The sequence below is a fragment of the Micrasema longulum genome, unplaced genomic scaffold, assembly GCF_059751315.1.
Source record: "Micrasema longulum isolate JH-2025_06_02 unplaced genomic scaffold, ASM5975131v1 h1tg000831l, whole genome shotgun sequence".
Classification (NCBI taxonomy): domain Eukaryota; kingdom Metazoa; phylum Arthropoda; class Insecta; order Trichoptera; family Brachycentridae; genus Micrasema; species Micrasema longulum.
Window position 1 is genome coordinate 1,042,133 of NW_028278023.1, and position 22,524 is coordinate 1,064,656.

Consider the following 22,524-nt stretch of genomic DNA (forward strand, 5'->3'; position numbering starts at 1 on the left):
ATATATAGATTATAATATATATATATATATATATACCAACAAAAGTCTCAAATTTCATACTTTTGCACTTATTAAGTGGTGGCATAAAGTATCTACCAACAATTTAAACCGCTCTCGTGTAAAGTTTAAGAAAATCACACGCGTCGTTGTTCTACGATCATGACGAAATAATAATTTAACAACGTATTTTGTGTAAAATTACTAAAATAAACAAGTCTCAGAAGTAGATTTATTGTATGAAAGCAAAAAATATATCATTGGTTATTTGTGCCGATTGATGCTAGTGCAAGAGACGAGATATAAATTATGGCGGACAAGAGATAAGTTTGATTTGCAATTTTCCTTTGGGAATGCTCAAGACCCTAAGTTATAACTGAACCTAAATGGGGCTAGGAGGGTTTAGGACTATCTCGACAGGATTCTACCAAAGTGGTTCATCTCTATTACTAAACGCGAAACCCGAATAAATCCAAGAAACCGTCGTTAATCCGATCAATTCATTCCGAAATGTTTAACATTTCTGAGTCCTACTGAAATCAATACACCGATACTACTGTAGGTATATTATAGGCTAGAGTAAAAATAACAGTAAGTATAATGAATGTTTGTCATAAATAATAAAACCCTTTCGTATTCACAAATCTTGATTGATATCTAATATGATATCAAAATCAGAATATTTATGCGAATATTTATTTCAAAACCCTAAAGCCAACGACAGCTTTGAACGAAACATAATAGTAGAATCGTGTGAGAATATATTGTAAGCTAAGGAATTTATGGAAGAATAAAAAAATACTTGACGAGCGACAATCGAGTTGAAAACCATAGTGATTTGAAGGAAAAAAAAAATCACATTCATCTACATAGAATACAATACTTGATAAACCTACATCTCTTTCTTGATAATAAAGTCGTATTTAGGTATAACAGACCTGAATTATATGGTCATTTTTAAAATTATTGAAAATAGATTATTAAAAAGTATAATTACATGTAATATAATATATATGAACGTAGTTGTGCAGAAAGCAGCCACCCATAGAAAAGCGAAACGGAGATAATAGCACCTTTGCGAAAAGAGTGAATAATCAAATTTACACAAAAGTTAGAATGTTTTTTACTTTGACAAATGATAAATAATGCATAGATTCGTTTTTTTATAATACAAAAAAAAAACAGTTATGTACTTGACCAGTTTTTATGGTTTTTAAAGTCTGGCTTACCACACAACCTAAGATGTGCATTTTGCAGAAAATCGCCAGCCCTAGTAAAACTCTTGATATATGTAACTTGTATTGTAACTGAAAATTATTGTAAATTCAAAGACACGGAATAAGACATATTTATAACTGAAGCAAAAGGGTATAATATGTAACAACGATTTTCCAAATGCTTGAGTTAACTGTTTAATGTTTATTTTAAAAATATTTTTAATAATTATTTTTTATGTTTCTAATCCTATATTTGTGGTAATATACTCATGTGTCTGTGTCATATAATTGCTCGTCCCATCTCAACACATGACTTATAGTCCCATGGAGTTGGGAATTATTGTCTCAAATAATGTACAATAAACTTACGAATGTAAATAAATAAATAAAATAAGCTTTAGCTTAGTATAAAATTGTTAAGCGCCCTTGAAGTGATTTTTCACAAAAATGGCGCTATATAAATCAACCGAATATTATTATTATAATATTATTCAGATAAGGACTAAATATATTTGTCAAAAATCTACAAATAATAGATAAAAACACAATTTCAATCGAATCCGAGAAAAATCCATGTTAGCCATAAACTTAATTTTAAGGGAAGATAAAAGCTGGTTCTGAACTTAATAAAAACAACTACATACATTAAGAGATACTAGTTAAAGATGACTGGCAATAGAATAATAATTGAAGTTAGGTAAAATAAAAAGGGGAACAGTAATAACCTTTAGGGACAGAAATGTCGAGTATGATTGTCATATCACTCTGTGAGTAATTTAGTAGGTACGGCAAAATTAAAAATACATATCATAATATGACTACACGACGAGGGGAAATATTCGGTACGAGTGCAGAAACCTCTAAACTCTTCACTTCACTATTTGGGCACGAGTCCTGTAGGTCATATCCGTAGCATCGTTATTATGGTGAGCGAAGGGGCCATTGATTGGTGGCAATAGTTCACGCCAGGGAGTAACAAAAGAGAATGATATATTACAGGAAACAATTAAGATATTTGCATATTCAAAGGACAATAATTTACGTGCTGTGAATTTACGTGATTAGTGATAGAGAATATAAATTATAATTATAAACGCAAGAAAATATGGAGAGACTATATGAATTTCAATTTATCAATAAAGGGGGACATATGCGATTTTTTTAAACCGCTTAAGAACTACGCCAGCGGCTATTATGTGCGAAAATTCCCACACCCGAGATAACTCGGGCAAACTTTAGCTGCAGAAAAAACCACTCCCGAATATGCTAGGACGAAAATAAAGAATGCTACTAGCCACGAGGTTTTTTTCTAGTTCTGTAAAACATGTATTTTTAATGTACATCTAATAATGGTGCATAGGGAACTATATTAATGTATCGACAGCAGCGATTCTTTTTGTTGTAGATGAAAAGCCGATCAGTTTAACGCTTAAGGTGTCAGTCTTGGGATCATAAAATACGCGATAAACCTTCATTTCGGTGGAACAATACAAAACATACAAACTATCACGCGGTTTCCCCGTAGAGGTAAGTAGATAGAATAGAACGCCATATCACTCAGTCTTTGCATACAGACCTCGCTTTCTCTACGTTCATACATCATCTAATGCACGCGTGCCGATTATTGCGACTTTTGACATGTCCATCTTCAAGTAATTGTTGGATTTGGGGATGTGATTTCTTCCTAGGTCTTACTAATTTTCTGCATCCATCGACATTTGCATCGTAAATCTTTTAATCCGTTATTTCGCCGTCTATTTGCTCTACATGTCCGATCCAATGCAAAAATCCTTTCTTGATTTTGCAGATAATGTTTATCTAAGTCTTACATAATTGCACGGATCTCGACATTTGAGAACCTATAGTACAAAATTGTTTTAATACATTTTCTGAGATATCGCGTTTCGACAGTATTCAGCCTACTTTCATCCATATTTTTCAAACTCTATCAATTCCATACATAAGGGTATTCGTTATACATATAAATTATATAGTTGGTATTGTAATACAAAGTTTAAAATTTATAATTAAGTAAAAATTACCGTTTTATTATGTTATGAAAAAACATAATATGAAAAATTTTAGGCACGAGCTTTTGTTAAATTTAAAAAAAATTGCCAACTGCTTAATTAAGGTATTTTTTTTTTATTGCGTTGTTTTGGAATGGAGGGGGTTTGATAAAATATGAAATTGCGGTAGGTATATTTACACCCAGTACTAAGAATACCGAACGAGCGATTAACGGCTAAGGAAATATGGAAAGTGTAAGGATATTAATGCGTCGGCGCCGGTGGCCCCAGGTTGAGCTTGCCCTCCCGATCCGAAGATTGTCACGGGCCATTAATTGAAAGTCCAATATAATTTATGGCCCAATATTACAATCGGTGGGTGTGGCGCTCAAATCAATGGTTTAATTTAAGGACGGACGTGTGGCGATTACCAAACAATATTCTCACTGCGTACTACACGAAACTATTTGTATAAGGTGCATAGCTCTGGGGATACCTACACACTGACCGGTGGAGCGGTGAAAATGGCATACGGCGATTATTAACTAAGTTGGCATTTATCCTCTACAGTTCTTGGCGAAATTTGTACAGTCCATTAAAATCTTTAATAATCTCTGCTTTATGTGTGCCTAAGTTTTCATACAGCCCGCATGTGTCGGGAATATAATATATACTGCCGAAACAATAAAATTGTCATTTTTCATGATACTCTCCCAACTTTTGCGAATAATCTCTTGGGAATAAATCATATTTTTTATTGCATTGTATCCTGTATTAAAAAAAATATTAAAAAATATGTAGTACAACTTAATGTGTAAATCTATTTTGTGTAATGCTATAATTGAAGATATATATGCATGTAAAATTGTATCGACGAAAGCTTTTAAATTGTATGTTTTCTAGTATGTATCTTTGTTGAACTACCTAATAAAATAAAATGAATAAATATTTATAATGTGCCTACTAACACAAATAACATTAGTATATTAACTTGACAAAAAAACGGTGGTTAATATATTATAAAAGTCGTTATTAATCCAAAAGAACGACAAACCACATTAAAAATACATAAAATTTGAGTTACTAATAGGTACATAGGAATTACTTACATAAAAAATCCCTTTTAAAATCTTGCGTTTCTAGAATAGTTCAATATATCTATAAATCAACTTCCTCTGCGTCCATGAGGATGAAGAATGCTGAAATGAAAATGAAATACAACCAGAACCTTGGACGCGTGTTTTTAACTTGATGGTAACTCTCAAATAAAAATCATGCAAATAATAATTGAGTGAAGATAAGTCCGCCTCGTAATGTAATGGATTCACGTTGGCCTTCCATGCTTTAGGTCCTGGGTTCGATTCTTGGCAGAGTGGACGTGAAATAGTTATACACTGCAATATTTCACTGTTTCTGGACTGGCACCTGATGCGTAATTGGAGCGCTAATTCATGTCCTATGCACTACTAGGTATGTTATACGAAAACTGCGATGAGCTTTGATTAAATGAAGTTTTTTTAGCAAGTTTATAAATACCTACTTATTTCACGAAAAAAAATTTCGCTACCAAATTCGATATAAATGTTGCAAATGAGCACACTTCTGCAAAGGAACTCTGCGCGCTCGAGTTTACAAATTATATCAATTTTCGTATGTAACCACAGGGCGTGGAACTAAGGAATGTTCGTGGGCCGTGCATAAAAGCTTTAATGGAAGCTTAAACAAACGTATTCTTAGAACACAGTAAATATACCCAATATCAATGAAAATTTACGTTAAAAGAGATATTATTGTTTATTCTCTTTGTTCCCTTTGAAACAAAACATAGTTTGTTGTTTTGGGTATCGTAATGAGATCGTTTTCAATAGTTTTGTACTCATTTAGAAAATAGAGTTGGTATTGTAGGATTTTCAACAGAACGAACAATGGAATTAAAAATAAGGGTATCCGTTTAGTGCCTACATTATGGCTACTTTGCATATACACAATGGCGTAAGACAGTATAAAAAGAAACTTATAAACGATTAAAAATAAATATTATATCTATGGGCGGAAGGAACAATCACAAAAGTAAACTTTTTCAATTTTTTTAAATATGCTCATCTTGTAGAATGTACCTATGTTCACAGGTGTTCCAAAACACTTAAGTCAAATAACATTATTTGTGATAATATTATCAATGTACCTACTTTGTCACCAAAAACTAATTTATTAGTTATCGGCTACAAAAAAAGTTTTCTCGAAGAAGAACCTTTTTAAACTTTATGCCTTAAACAAAGTTATATTGAAGAGTTATCACCTGACTATTCCTAAATATTGACAATAACCCAATTCATATAAGTATGGATTAAAATTAAAATTATATTATTCCATTATAAAATTAAATATATAATTATTATATTATAAATAAAAAATGTGTTGCTTACCGTTTCTAAGGGTTTAGCTGAGTATCCAAAGAAGTCTGAAACAAATAAAATAAATAATGATCTTATTAAAGGGCGTATTTGCTATATTTTGTATGTTCAAATAACATAAAACCTGTTCATGTATACCTATAAATCGTTAGCGTACAAAGAAAACTAGCACAGTCAATTTTTTGCAATTTTGGGATTGTTTCACTAAATTTTAGTGTTGGATGATGTGAAAAAAAAACCAAGTCCACTATAGCGCCATTTTTGTAATATAAAACCTGAAAGGGCGATTAAGCATTCGAAGGTTTATAACTCCGAAGTCTTTCCTTTTATAAGACGAAGAGGTTAAACCTTACCACAGGCAACTATTCAGTACGGGGTTGAAGGATTCAAAATTTTCGAGCTTCAAGATGTCTGGTTATAGAAAAGCTCGAAAGAGATACAAATTAGAAGCTTTAGATCGTGTTGCACTTGTCGGTGAATGCAGACTAATGCGAAATGGGATCACCACCTAACGAGTCTCATAGATACAAGAGGTGCTGAACAAGTAGAAAAGACTCACTGAATGACATGTTAAGGTGCCGTATTCGAAATTTATGAAAACTTAAGTCGTGTATTATGCTTTTGAAAGCTCGTACTTAAAAAATAAACAATAAACGTAGATAGTTGTGAAATTACTAATTACTACGTATGAAATATGTAAAGAAATGGTGAGAATCAAAAAGAATATCGCCTTATCTTTATGACACGGTTTATCCCTTAAATATTAAAATACTCACTGCCACGCAGATGATACTCAGATTTATTTTTATTGCAAACCAGGCGAGAGAAGTGTGCTTGTCAATTTAATTGATGGATGCATCGAGAAAATAGGAAACTGGATGGCTGAAAACAGACTAACATTAAACCCATCAAAAAACTGAACAACTATGGGTCGCTTCAGCCAGACGACAGAATTTGATCCAGGATACGGCCCTACCCAATGTAGGGAGTACCGCTTTACCCACCGTTAAACTACTGGGAGTTTTACTCAATTCTGACCTTTCTCTTGACGCTAAAATTAGTAGAACGATAAGTTCATGCTTCTACCAGCTGAGACAAATTAAATGCATACGCAAAAATTTGCCGGTTGATGCCGCCCGTCAATTAATAAATGCGTTTGTAGTGTCTAGAGTCGATTATTGTAATGGTATCTATGCAGGTCTACCAATGAACAAAATGACTCGCCTACAATCTGTATTGAATGCCGCAGCGAGACTTATTTTCGGAATCTCCAAGTTCAGTCATATCACTCCACTACTTCGGGAACTACACTGGCTACGTTTTCCACAGAGGGTCGAATACAAACTCTGTTGACTTATGTATAAGTCACTGCACAACTCTGCTCTTGAGTATCTAAGGGAACTATGCATTCCAGATGAACTAGCTGACAGGCGTCTCACGCTTAGATCAGCTACGGCGAGAGGAAAAGTTATTTTACCTCTACGCAAACAGCGCACTAAATTTAGTGAACGCGCATTTGCGGTCGCAGGCCCTATGGCATGGAATGCTCTCCCAGCAGAGGTGCGAGGCTGTGAAAGTTAAGTGACGTTTCGGAAAAATCTTAAAACCCACTTGTTCTCTAAATCATTTGAATAAATCCGTAGCATGTGACAACAAAATAAATTATTTTAATTAAATTACAAATTTAAAAGAATCACTATGTAAAGCGCCCTTGAACTATTTTGTTACGAAAATGGCGCTATGTAAGTTATCCATAATAATAATAATAACTGTATTAAAAAATCCCTTTGAAGACGGCGCTGTAACATCGTGTTCCATCAAGCAAAAGACGAGATATTTTGAAAAACAGGCATTTAAAGACAAACGGTTAGTTAACCTATTTTCCATAATTAAATTCCAATAATAAAAATACGTATTTAGTTTTATTCCACTTTTATTTATAAATCTTTACCAGTGACCGGGTTTCGTCGTGACTGACATCGTCAGACTGGTGGGAGACTAAACAAATTTATATGTTATATACAAGTGCAAACAGGGGTTGTAAATCATGATTTCATATAATTATTTGAAATAAAAGGGTTTAAATTCAAATAATTTAAGTTTTGTTTGAATGCATATAATAAAAACCGGTGAAAATTATATAATTTTATGAAGGTTATGAAACTATATACGTATTTTTATTATTCTGATAAAAATACAGTTCGGCCAAGAAATGATAGTAGAAAAACGGAATATTTTCTATAATTCATATATTTTTTAATTATTTTAAAATACGATAGATATATGAAGTTTTGTTTTATATGTAAACTTATGACCCACCACGATACAATGTATTTTTAACATTATTTGTAGAGTTAAGAAGTGTACAAATATGTAACTAAACGAATATAAAGAGATTTTTTATACCCACGATTTACACAGTATCCACTTACAGGGATTCGCTGTTTTAAAATTTGATCAAAAAAATAAGCCAACACTTGCTTATGAATCGTAACCCGCCTAAAACACGGTCTTCATCAACACTATTAATATTTTGCGAAAACCTTTCTATAACGCGTCTTCTCACAACACGGTTGAAACAAAGTTGTAGAGAAAACTTATTCCACTTGATGTAAAAATATAAATTTTAGATCGTATTGTGAAAAAAAGTGACATTCATAGTAAAACTCTTAACCGAAACAAACGCATCAAACCATCAAGTTAAATAAAAAGAAAATTAAAAGTGCTGTAAGTGTAGAATTTTCTACATCTCCAAAATATGCATCTCGTTCCCGTGTACCGATAATTGAGAAAATGGAAAAGGCACTTAGTATTTGGATAGACAATTGCTGTGAAAAAAGAAGCCATTGGATAGGAACATTACAAAGCAGAAAGCTTTGAAAATTTACAAACACATTTGAAAAAAAGGAGAATCTTTTGTAAGCCCAAATTGGCAAGCAAAGGATGGTTTGAAAAATTCAAAAAACGTTTTGCGATCAAAGGTACAAGGCGAATCTGCATCAACTGAGCTGGCCTGTCCCGAAAAAAATATTGAAGAACACAAATATTTGCATACACTGATACCAAGTTTCTAATAGGGACGAAACTATTATTGGTGGAAAATAATGCCTACCATATGATAAAAATGTCTAATAAACCCCCCTCATTGTATTGGGTATGAGTCTCATAAAACACGGTTTCACATATCACGGCATTTTATAGGAACCTGTCTACCGTGCTGTAGGAAGGCTATCGGTGTATCAGACAAAAAGTATAAAGGAAAAATACAGGATATTAATGCAAGGAAAACAGGTTCGACAAAGGTAAACAGTTCTACAACTTCACCATACGGTCTCAAGTTTAAAAGCTTCATCTGAATAACAAATACGCAAAAAAGTGAAGAGAAAAAACGAGAAGAGAACTTTGAAGCAGGGTGAGTATCTCACATTAAGACTTCACAACGCCTACAGCACAAGAATCGTAAAAATAATGTCAGTCTTCTTCAAGACTTGGGCTGTGTTTTCGGTTGCTAGAACAGGTGTCAAAGGGCGTCGTAACTTTAGGTCGCGGGTGGAATTAAATAAAGACGGTAGCCCCATAGTCGCCGAGAGTAGGGGTGGGAGTTACGTGGGTGACGATACCTCGGGCGGGATGATGGTCTCGAACTTTGGTCGATGTTAGAAGCAGTTTGAGCACGCTTTAAGTAAGTAATATTAAGTTTACATTCGACCGCTTTCGTAAGGGGAAAGATGTATCAAGAATGTACCCTTTATTTTTATAAGAAAATAAAGAGCGTGAATGAAGAAGGGTAAAGGGCGTTTGCAGCATTAATACATGCAAATTGAAAAGTCATATTACTTTTCAACTTCAGAGATCTAACATGACATTGTGTATAATCTAGTGTGAACGAGTAAATTTTGAAAGTAGAATAAAGCCATGATTTTTAACTAGTTTTGAACCAAATATTTTTTTTTTTAATTTTGGAAGAACTCAAACTATTGTTTATTAAACCGAATACGATTGATGAAAAAAGAAGAAGTATGAAAATCGACGTTGAAAATTATGTTTAAAACTGTGTTGAAAAATGTAGATTATTAAAATTATTTTCAGGCGTTCTGTTATGGAGGTGAAATAATTAAATCAAATGAATCTCAGCCGCACCAATAAAGGTTTTAGCTCTAAAGCAGCAAAAAAATCAACAGAAGAAAAATTTGAAGAAATATGGATGCAAATAGGCAGATAATGGTGAATGTTACACAGAGTGTAAAAAGTCAGTTTAACCCAATGACAGGTTATAAGCCCTGTACATACCTAGACTTCCATATTTCCTTCTATGAAATATTCTTTATCTGTGCTACACGTTAATAAATTAATAAGATAGGTGCGCAAAGTACATTACAGATATATTTTGCCTTACGTATAAACCTGGTATAAAGTTACTCCTGGGCATACTGGTAAAATAAGGATAGGAATACCATCCTTATTCTACCACTGTAATGAGGATAGTATTACCATCCGTATTCTACCAGTATGCCTAGAGGTAACTTTATGCCAAGTTTGTGAATAAGGCAACAGTTACAAGATTTTCTAAGCCAATTTATAAGACTTGCCTGCTGAGATCTTTTCCAAAAAACACATATTTACACGATTAATCTAATACTAAACCAAGGCAAAAGCTAGGAATGTATGTATAATGAATAACTGTATTAAGTAGATTCACTGTCTGGGTAAAAATAGCTTAAAATTATATACATTGATATAGATTGCTTATTTAATGTGATAAAAATATTGATTGAACTACCTAATTGATTTACGAATATTTGGTTAACGAGTTGCAGGAATATTAAATAATAAGGTGGCTAGCAAAGTCAAACTCACGATTCTTAGTTTTGTTAACTTGGAGGTTAGTTAGACTTTGAAAAGAAAGGAGTTTCTAAACCAAATAAAATAAGAGTGCAGCAAAGGTAGAAATATAGATGAGGTTTACTTTGATGTGACTTCCGAGTTCGTTCTAAAGTTTTCGCTGGAGGTAATGGCTTTGTTTTTATCAGTGTGATGTGCCAGTTTGCAGACAGCGAATGCGGCTAATGAAACTAACTTGATAATAGTGCACTGAAGTTTAACAGACACGGTGGAAAATATGGAGGAAATATGATAGGAAAGTTGATACGACACCACGAATTAGAAAAGAAGTATACCAAAAATCTTTTTAGAACACATATTTTGTGTTGATTTACGACTTATAAACCTAAATATATATATTTTTTGTAAAGATATAAATCAACTGCATTTGGAAAAGCTGTGTGGAAGACTGATCTACAAGTGTACGTTATTACATAGGAAGTAAGTACTACTGACTTTGCAACAATAACCGATGAACCGGAGATTCAGTCTGTATAATGTACTCATATAAATGTCAATTTATTTTTATTTTTGCTGAATTTGTGTGCCTAATAATGTGTGCCTATGTAAGATTTACAAACCTAAAATGCATCTCTTTTTTACTACTTTTCTTCTATACTTCACTCTTTTACTATAAATCTTTTATTTTATTTTTTACTATACATTACTTGTTCGGAGTTTAACTATAACTATTAACTATGTTTTCTTTATATTATAAAACTTTGTATTTAACTTTAATTTTGTACAAATTGGCTACGGCCGTTAGTTATAATAATAAATAAATTACGAAACTCTTGTGACATAAGACTTATTAATAAAACATACTAGAAAATAAATACCTCAATCCTGGTGGTATATTCATGTACCACTTTGTTCTAGGTGTCCTATAAAGGGTAAATGAAAAAAGACATAGAAAAGCCAAGAGAATTCAAGGATGATTTAATGCAAAAGATTTTTATTTAAAAATTCTCGGTCTTTTAACAGTATTTGATAAAATAGTTATAACATCAAATTCATTTAAAAATATCAAACTTTTAAATTAGCCAATGTTGTTAACTCGAAGGTGTTAAACACTTTTAAAAAGATAGAATCGTCTTATTATCGCCTATCGTTTATTAGCCCTACTCACACACACGTTGAGCCCATTGCAGATGAAGTGAACTAACTGACATTTTAAAGGTTAAGTAAACACATTGCTTATTTTACATTTATGTTATAAGAAATTGGCTCAGTTAAAATACAATTTTGCACTATCAGCACAAATTGCCGTGCTATAAAAAAATAAAAACGTACCGATGAGGAAAAAACGATCACAGTCGGCGAATACTAAGCATGGTTTGTAATGCATTTTCAATACGAGATCAAACATCATCATCATCAACAGTAGCGCTACAACCCGCTGTTGGCCCTGGCCTCCTTCAGAGTCTGTCTCTACTCCTCCCTGCACCCTGCGGCTCTTTTCCTGTTCGCCAGGCCAATTGCTCCAATGTCACTTTCCACAATATCCAGCCATCTTAATTTTGGCCTGCCTCTGCTCTATGGTACGGTTATCATTAATTCTGTGCACACGGACCAACCATTGTAATCTTCTTCTTTTTACGAATTGTGCAATCTTGGGTTCGCCATACAGGGCCTCTAATTCATGATTAAACCGTCTTCTCCACACTCCGTTTTGGTTGACAGTACCAAATATCTTGCTTAATATTTTTCTTTCTAATACCATGTTTTCATCTCTTTTGGTCATAAACCAGCATTCGGCACCATATGCAATGACCGGTATGAGAAGAGTTTTGTAAATAATGGTCTTAGATTTTCTAGTGAGCAATTTGGATCCCAGCGAGATCAAACAGCGCACATAAATAATAATATTGTACAATAAAAAAAGACCGCTTAAAAGCGATTATTCTAAGCTCATTATAATGATTGCGGTTTTTAAATTCTACAATAAAAATGGAAGTGAGGGAAGATATGCTTATATAATTAAGTGTAGTTACTAATTGTCTATAATTCCAGACATTAAAGAGATATCGCAGTGCCGATGATACGTCTCGATTGAACCAATAAATCTTTTTACAATTTCCTGTACTATCTACACCCTTCTTCCTACTTCCTATTCCTATATCATCACCTTTATATTCTATCCACACTCGCGTCTCTCTGAGTCGGTCCCTCTCACCCGCACGAGTCACCGGAATCTCCATTTCTTGCATCCATATAAGAAGGATTTTATTAGGTAAGATATAAAACCCGAAAAATATCTCATATCAGATTTTATTATCATCCACAAAAAAGAATCAACGCTACAAGAAAGTTTGTGAAGATACTCGGTACGTTTTTATTGAATTTATTAGAGAAAGGGATTACAAAAATGTGAGTAAAATTTGTAACGAACGTCTAATACTTCACATTTTTGGTACGTCAAATATATTTTTATACATGTTATATCAGTGAAAGTAATTTGTGATTGCCAACACTAGGTGCAAATTAACTATGTTTAAGAACCCAAAAAATAACACGTATTTTATTTGGGTTTCCGGATTACAAATACTATTTGTTTTAATTATTTTTTATTATTTAAGTACTAGGCAACACAGATCATTGGTTATTCCACGCAGGACAAATTTACCGTTGATGATGCCTGTGGGGAGAATGATTGGTCTGTTGAACAGCCTACAAAAAAAAGGTGATCTTTTCCATGCTAAGATTACCAGTTTTAGACTCTTCCTCTCTAACTATGTATCATAATGTGTATTACTGACTTATTTGTCTTTGTTTACTATTGTTTTTATGGACTATATGTTAGACCTGAATAATATAGTTTATGAACATTGTAATTGGCAGTAGTGCTGTATTGTACATTTAAATAAATAAATAATTAATCCAAATCCGTAAGAAATACACTGTAAAGTGTCCTCGGTGGGGTTTCTCCAGTGAGCACTCATGATTTTTTATGTTATATATATTACAAAAATAAATAAAAAAATACATTTAACTCATTAAAAGAACTCGAAAAGAAAAATATTTAAAAATCAACGTCTACTGGTAACCGACCGAAGTTTCGGTTTCAGCCAATAAAACGAATTTCGCAGGCGGTTTCAGTTTCAGACAAAAATGGACCGAAACTTCGGCTCAGCCGGAACCTGCGGTCGGGATGAGTCGGATTCCGTTTGGTTGTACTCTGGTGGATCTTATGGCGCATGACTCGTCCGCGTGACCCGTAACCGGATTGTTTCAGCTTTTTACTTTTTACGGAAGTATCCCAAATATACATTAAAATAAGAAATAGCACAATTAGGGGTATTAAATTGATGCCAATTCAAATAATTAGTTATTGTGATTTTTTACTATGGTTAGTAGTTCTAAGATCTTTCATATTTATATTATTTTAATTGCATTAAAGTTCTTAAGTAAAAGTTCATATAGCGTACATTTAAGAACTGTTAGATATAAGTTATATGTATAACATAACAACGAACCAAAAACACACGTATTAATTAAATTTATGCCTCTTATTTCATTGTGTATTTTATTTAACGCTTATTTTTTATCAACTCGCAGGTTTGACAATAAAAACGCCTAATTTTGGGCGACTTTAGGAGACTTTTAACTTTTAAAATCTTGTTAAAAATCTACATTGCGCCACTTTCTTTTTCTTGCTGGTTTTGGTATGTTGTATGAAAAAAGGTCAAACAAATATTAGAGTTTATCGAGAAATCAAAGTTAGAAAGATTTAAAACATTTAAGTTTGTAAGTGAAAATTCTTGATGGAAGTTCATTGTAATTTATTATACAAATAAAACACGAGTGATACTTTAATCCACAAATTTGGAATATCCAGTGACCGGTTTCATCGCTTTCGCGACATCTTCGAGACTGGTATCTTTATTAAAAAGTTAAATGTATTTATACAGAACAGAGGTGAGGATATTCCAAATTTGTGGATTAAAGTATCACTCGTGTTTTATTTATATAATAAATTAGAAAGATTTACCTAGTTTTTCGTACATATTGAGGCATAGGCAAATGGGCCTGGCATGACTAGATCAATTCTTAGTGTAAATAATAATGTCAGATGATAAAATATATCTGGTACAGACAAAATAAGCGGCATTTTACTAATTTAGAAGTAAATGATAATAGATGCCGATACATACGCGGTAGGTCGACGAGGTTAATACGACAAAAAGCAAAAAATGTACTCACCATCTAAATTTAAAAATAATATAAGTAGTAAGTATTACGAGTTTCACAAAGCGTATATCTACGAGAAGCTATTGTATTTAATTTTTTTCATAGCGCATATATTACTTTTATCAATTTGTATTCGCCCATAAAAAGTACGCGGTGGGCTTACCTTCATAAATATATTAACGCCGATGCACAATAGTTCCATAAAACGATCAATGCTTCTATTATGACACTATAACGGAAACCATTAACTGTACAGTTAGTAGGATTATATCGATATAAACCTACATAAGTTGAATCGTCAATATTTTTAGTGAGAACCGCATTATAAAATGATAATCAAGGAGGAAATTTATTTAAAAAAAAGATACATCAATAATAAGCACATCTGTAATTTGGAGGGGTACAGTAAACATATTTTGACTTGAAATAAGTTGAGAACGGTAGGCAAATACATATTTTTGTTTTTTAGAACACTAACAAATTACTAGACACTCTCACAGACGCGTACAAAACATGCGAGTTACACGAATGAAAAAAAAAGCAAAACATTCAATAAAACACAAATATTGAGAAAGAAACTTTAAAACACGAACAAAAGGTAATGCCACTGCCATGACATAACCAATACTATTTTAAATATCATAAACTTTTCTGCTCACTCAAATTTAAAATACACATTTGGTCATAATATTCATAATTACAATACGCGTTATTCAGGGAATCTTCACGTGTCTAATTTTCGCTCAACAAAGTTTAGTAGTAGGTCCTTGGAGAATATTGGCCATTCCGAATACAATAAACTGCCCGATGAGCTAAGACACGAAAAATTTAATAAAAAATCAAGAAGTGTCGCAATTAAAAAACATTTCTTAAATCTTTTTGATATTGATAATTATTGATGTAGTTTATATAAGACGGTGTTACATGTTTCTTATACCATAATGTTTTCTTTTTATTTCGGATGTATTAATTTGTATGATATTATGTATTGTCAAAAAAATGTTTTTTCTATGTACGGTCCCAAATGAGTTTCTTAAATAACTCCTGGGAGTATAATATGTACTTTTTGTATTATATATTTTCATTAATAATAAAAATATAAAAAAAGCAAAAGATACATATTACATAAAAAATATGATATAGGGTAAAAATAATGGCAAAACCCTCTACTTAAAGACGCTTAACGAGTCTCTAAAGAATGTAATCATATAAATCAATAACCACAAAAGCTAAAGATGTAAATGAATTTGTTGCCTTTCAAAACCTTTTTTTATTTATTTGTGAAGAAAACATATAGGTACATCATTTTGTTGAATACTCCCAAGGAGTTTTGAATGATTTACAACTCTACGCAGCAAGTAGTAAATACAAAGTACCCGTGGTGCTTGTGGCGCTAAGGTTGATGACACGACGCGTAATTGGAGGCAATAAACAATTATTACTAAATGACTCCGATACAGTAATAGGCCAGTCACTGTTGTCTATTGTTGGCGCACGCCTCCAGTCTACCGCTTCCGAATCCGAACGTGTCTTTATTTTCTTTCATATTTTTGAAAACGTGACGAAAACCAAAAGAAGAATAATCTCCAAGTATGAGAGGGATTTCAGCAATTTAATGACAATTTATTTCGGTGAACCGACAAAATAGGTGGAATGGTATCCGATGATTGTAGATTGCAGAGAGTGTGAATCGGAGGGGTAAGGTATAAACCTTTTGTAGAATATCCTTTCTTTACTAAATATTAAGTAAGTAACAAAGCTATATCTCACATTTTTCAGGTGAAATTTTCAATTCATGGGAGAAATAAATCGTTTGCGTAGAAGTAAAATTATGTTTCGTTATTGAATTTGTCAAAAGTTGCAACTGAAGTAGGTTTTAGAATGTTTGAAAGGAAAGTTTTCAGTTTCTAGTAATATGCCATGTCAGAAAGCGGGGGAAACTAAGGGAGCACTCGTGTTTTCCCAGTCGCCCCGCAGACAGCTGCTAAAGTCTAGCAAAGCACTACCAACTCATCTGAAGTGCTAGCGCATTCAATCTGCACACGCTATTTACACAAAGGACTATAGAAAAGCCGGAGTGCCTATTGAAAATAAAACAGGTAATAAACGCGAGAAAATCAACGTAATGCGAAATAATTAAGTAAAAATGAACGTATTATATATATCGTAATTTTAAACAAGTATAATAATCTCAATGGAAACATTAATTTTGTTGTTGAATACTAAATTAGAATTTGACAGAAAATAAATGCCTCGGGTTGTCTTAGTAATTAACTAATCAAATATTGGCAGATCTAGGCACGAGTTCAAAGCATTCCTCAAATAACGGAGATGTTATCGATATAATATTGTCGCTAGGGGAATGGGGCACGCGGTTTGCCGGCATTAATATTACTGCGGATTATAGATTTCGCCGCCTTTTGTTTCCTGGATGAAGACGAGCTACACAAAGGGAAGCTTGCCACCTAATGAGAAAGTCGACGAATGCGGGTGCGGGTGTATAGAAACGAACGAACAGCTGCTATTTAAATAATGCACCGAGGTGGCAACACAGAAGGAAACCGGAGGTACGTTAGTTAATAGATACATTTATTCTTATCCAGCAAAGTAGGCATACTAAGATAGCAAGAAAGATAATGTAATAAAGATGCCATGATTAGAAATGCTCCTTGTGGTTCAAATTATTTTACAATCTGTTAATTTCTTGTTAATTTAAATGTTATTTATTATGGACGAAAGCAAGAGTCCAAATTATTTTCAGTTCCAATTCAATATTTTTTTAGTAAAAAATAAATATTGAAAAAGAACAGCATGTCACAGAAATGCACCGAATGGGTATATTTATTTATTTAATATGAAATACAGGGATCGGCAGTTTAACACGATAATACAATTTTATTTGAATTTTAAATCGATCAGTTTAAAAATAAAACAATATGTGAACAATAAATTCGCATGTATGTAAATATGAATTGAGATTGCGAGGTGAACCTTCTACAAAATGCAAAAACTCCTATGCAACCGAGAGCTGAGGTTGAACACGAGATGTAGAGATATAAAAGCATACATTTTATCTATGCAGTTGTATGGAGTGGAAGGACAGGCTCTCGATATTTAAATAATAAATAAAATTGTGGCATTTGAAATGTGGTTGTTTATGAGAATGCTGCGTATATCATGGGGTGATCGAATGCCCAACAAAAGGATACAAAATTGAATGAAAACGAAAGGAAAGGTTAAAAGACGAAAGGCTCCATACTTTGGCCGCATATTCCGTAGAGAAAAATATGCCCTTCTACAGCTCATAGAGGAAGGGAAGAAAGAATTTATGGGGTATGGGACGTAAAAGAACAGCATGGCTCAGGAATCTCCGGCAGAGGTTTGGAATACCAGATGCCGCAATTCTTATCAGAACGGCCTAGGATCGAGAGGACGTTCGAGGCCAACCTCCGATAGGAGCGGCACGAGAAGAAGAAGAAGAAAATAATCAGTCGTAGTAAAAATAATAGTGTAAATTTATGGATAATGGTTGAACCTTTTGATTTTATTTGTTTGGTTGAATTAATGCACGCGCATACGGAAATATAGGTATAAGAGGATTTTGATTTTGGTGATTTAATTCAAAACAAAAGCGTATGAAGTATCGTAAAAAGGGCATAATCACAATAAAAATTGACAAAGTGAATAAAAAAATAATTAAATAAATAAAAAGATTTGATGCCGGTGACATGTATGGTGATCAGAGTGGTTTAAGAGTACTTTATGAAATGGCGGAGCCAAAGGGGTGCGCCATAATGCCAGAGCAATTTGGTACAAACAACAATAGCAATAGAGGGTCACTTTGGCAGGGTGTCAGTGGATCTTGATTGGTTGATTTACTCCGCTATTCAGAGTTGACCGACTTCCAGTATATTGGCAGCGAATTATAGTCAGAATGACGTGAGAAGACAGCAGTTCTTAAAAATATAATGTATATTTGTGAATGAATACACAATTGTACAAAATATAAAAAAGGGTACAATTAATTTAGCCATGTTTAATTAGAGCGTCATTAAATGACTTGATATAATGATGTCGTATTTTGTTATAACAGGCCCAAATTATTCCAATTATTTACACAAATTGTGGAAAACGTTATTAAACTGGTGTTATTAAACTGGTAAATTTTGCATAAGGTGGCACGACGTTACAGCACCGTTTCAATAGGGATTTTTAAGCACAATTTTAAAGATTGAAGTCAAATTTATTCCTTTAACGTTTAAAGAACTAACTTTGTAAAAGACAACGTTATTTTAATTTTAATAAATTGATAACTGATTTCCGTTTTTAGAAGTTATTTCTTTAGAAGTTAGACCCTATACTCCTTTAATACTTCGAAAAAATATATAGCAAAAAAGATGAAGAAAATCAAGATACAGGTACAATTATCGTGTAAGAAAGAGATATATTCATTTTTTTAGTTCATATCGTCCTTATCGTAGAACAACCACACTTTTATATTTGACCTTGTAAAGGTTATATAAAGGCTTTATATGCCAAGTTTGGAAACATATATACATACAACTAACTCAAGTATCAATTAATATTTATTTTGGTACTTTAAAAAAAAAATGATGTTTGATATGTTTGATATTTGATCATGACGATTATTATTTTAGTATAACACGTGAATTTATTTTTAAAATAACTTATATTATACACTTATTCTATCTATAAATCGAGTTGTATTTTCGAATGAAACAATATATTTTAATCTGTCTTTCCTCTTCAAAATTTTAAACAATTTTATCGATAGTTCATATCTCTTGGAGCGTATTTCAATCAATTGTCCCGGAAAGTTAACACGACAAGTTCATTTTTTTATAATTTATTGCCCAAAAAAAAATATGTTCAAAACTCGTTTATTTATCGTAGCTGCTCCAACCTTAATTTACTTTGTCCCCATTTAGATATTTTCTTGACTTCAAAAAAAACTTTTTGAAACACGGTAAAATGAAACATTTTTCAGTGTGTAATAAGTTTATGTTCCTTTAATTATGTTTATTTTATTGTAATATCGAAAATTTTGAATTGGTCAACTATATTATGACAATCCCCCTCCTCCACTCCTCCACTCTATTTCCTCATCCCTTAACCTTCTTACGAGCTCTTTTTTTTCTCATGTCTTATATAATATATTATTTTTCTCTTTACTGTGTAACATGTTCTCTCATTATATTTGTGAAAAACTGTATCTGGATGTATGTACTTTTTTTTATATTTTGTATTTTTATATAACAACTGTTGTTTTTCCTTAATAAATAAAAATAAAAAAAATGTTTTATTTGTCACAGTTGCACTGCATTTTTTCATCACACTCGTCTGGATATTTCTGCGTAGCATTCACGTTTGATAATTATGAAAGTTCGTTAAAGAATGAACGCACGAAGACTATTTATTACCCACGAATTGAAATGCCATTTTCTTGGTGCTGAAAACCAGTCTTTTCAATTATAAGTCATCGTTGATTGCCCAATTTATTGTGGCTGGTATTTTGACGCGGTCAGGGGATGACTGATAGCGTTAAGATTGAGATTATGAATACAGAGGGTGATGGCCAAATGGCGCCGAACTCCCGCATCCGTCTGCTAGTGATGCGATCCAATCAAATAACCGCTGACGTATTTGTGGACGCACTATTGGGAATTCACATAAGGGGGCACAAACTGTGACAGGAGGACTTAGATGAATCAGAACGAGTGTATTTTTAGACGCGCAAGTATCAATCTAGGCAAAAGGGGACCTCATATATAACGAGATAAATAGTAAATAGTGCGAGAATAATCAAAATATTTTTCAACTATTCGGGCGGGAGCAAATGTAAAATTAGGTAACATATAACGTTTTCATAGAAAATTTATTTCAACAGAGAGGGAAAACATTTTTGAGAAGGAAATATGGAAGTCTAGGCATTTACAGGGCTTATGACCTGTCATTGGCTGGTTTAAGTGGCCACTTTACACACTGTGTAACATTCACCATTCTGCCCATGTTTGAACATCCACATTTCCTCAACTCTTCCATCTGTTGACTTTTGTGAAGTAAAAGAGCTGAAACCTTTATCACGCGGGTGAGATTCATCCGGCTGAACCAAATAACGCCTGAAAACAATTTTCCAATTTTTATACTTCTTCATTTACCAGGTAGTAATTCAACAATGTTTGATTATGTCCAAATGCTTCCAGACTGGCTGGATTTCCTCCCTAGGGAGTTGTTTTACCTCTCTGTTGAAATAAATTTAAATATGAACAACTCCCTAGGGAGGAAATCCAGCCAGTCTGCAAGCATTTGGACATAATCGAACATTGTTTTCATAGAAGTTCTTCTCTTTATAAAGAAACGTTCGATGGATATTTTTTATTCGTTTACAAAATAAAATCAACGTCAACTGCATTTACATGAACAATGCGTACAGGTTATGGAGAAAGAAGCATTTAAAAAAGAAGCTCGAGGAGCAGGTAATATAAAAAATACATTAAAATTTAAAATACCAGGTAATCGTCCACTTATTTTTTGGTTTAAAATAAGATAAGCTAAATATTTATATCCGATTGAAAAAAATGAGTAACAATTTCTACCCGTACAAACCGTGATTCCCATTATTTTTTTAAATTTTATTATTGTTTTTTTTTTTTAGTTTATACATAAGAGGTAAAACAGAGTATCAAAAGAAAAGGATTAATAAGTATTCGTATATTGTATTTGCTTTGGAGTGTAGACGTCTTTACATAGGCTTTACGTACTTATTTTAAAGATGTGATGTGTAAACAAACTCCTTGGTTTGGTTTAACATCATATGTGTAGTTATCAAAGAGCGTTTTCGTCAAAGTGAGTATTGTCAAGACATGTATTTTTTTTCTACATTTTTGGCTTAAACACGTTTTACAAGTTTAAGAAGATAATTTAAAATTAAAACATAATTAATGATTTAAAGTTTGCATCAAAATTATAGTAAACTATGAAGTTTTATCAAGAAATGTCCTTGAAATATTTAAACAAACTTTGGATACTACCTATAAATTATATTATTTTTTCAGTCTATAATTTTTAAACGTTCAGCGATAGAATAAATTATATTATTTAATGAAGCCTTAATGAGCAGTCATAATTTTGAATACTACAGATTGGTATAATTTTCTTTTAAAAAATAGATGTAATGAGTAGTTTCGTATTTGTTTGAAATAACGAAACGCTAAACAATTGAAAAACCGCAAAAACATGTTTGTGATCCATGAAGATCTCGATCATTTACTATCCCAGATGCACTGATGCGAATATCAAATGAACAAATCAATATTATCCTATTAATTTAAAATATGTTTGTATTTTATTTGTTTATGTATTTTGAATATCTCATATATTTTTTTCTCTTTTTTACAGCTTCTTTTCTTATTTTTCAACAATTTTTAGATACCTACTATAATTTTAAATCCTGTTCTATCGTTTTTTTTCTTGCAATTGTATTTTTTAAGTTTATATTGTTTAAATACTCATCTTCTTTTTTTATGCCAACTTTACTTCTAAACACTGTTCTATCTTTTATTGCTTTATATTATATTTTGTAAATTTTATGTTTATTACATACTTATGTTTTATATAACTTCCATGCATGTAAAAGCCTTAAGGGCGTGAAAAATTAATAAAACAAAAAAAATATTTACATAGAATTTATCTAGTAAAAAGACATTTTTTACTAGAGTACATTATGTACAAAGTTAGATTGTTAATAAAAAGAAAGTGCCTTTGGTTCATGGAACTTTCTAATTGAAGAATTAG

At 32.3% G+C, this 22,524-nt stretch overlaps 1 protein-coding gene across 3 annotated transcripts in view; it reads right to left on the bottom strand.

Moving 5' to 3' along the window:
* The window catches only part of Dg (Dystroglycan), a 156,716-nt gene that overhangs the window by 92,556 nt on the left and 41,636 nt on the right, over positions 1-22,524 (bottom strand). For all 3 annotated transcript variants that reach the window (XM_088230922.1, XM_088230921.1, XM_088230920.1), the window contains exon 3: positions 5,650-5,684. The gene's annotated coding sequence lies outside the window, so the exon portion shown is untranslated. The remainder of the gene's footprint in view (positions 1-5,649; positions 5,685-22,524) is intronic.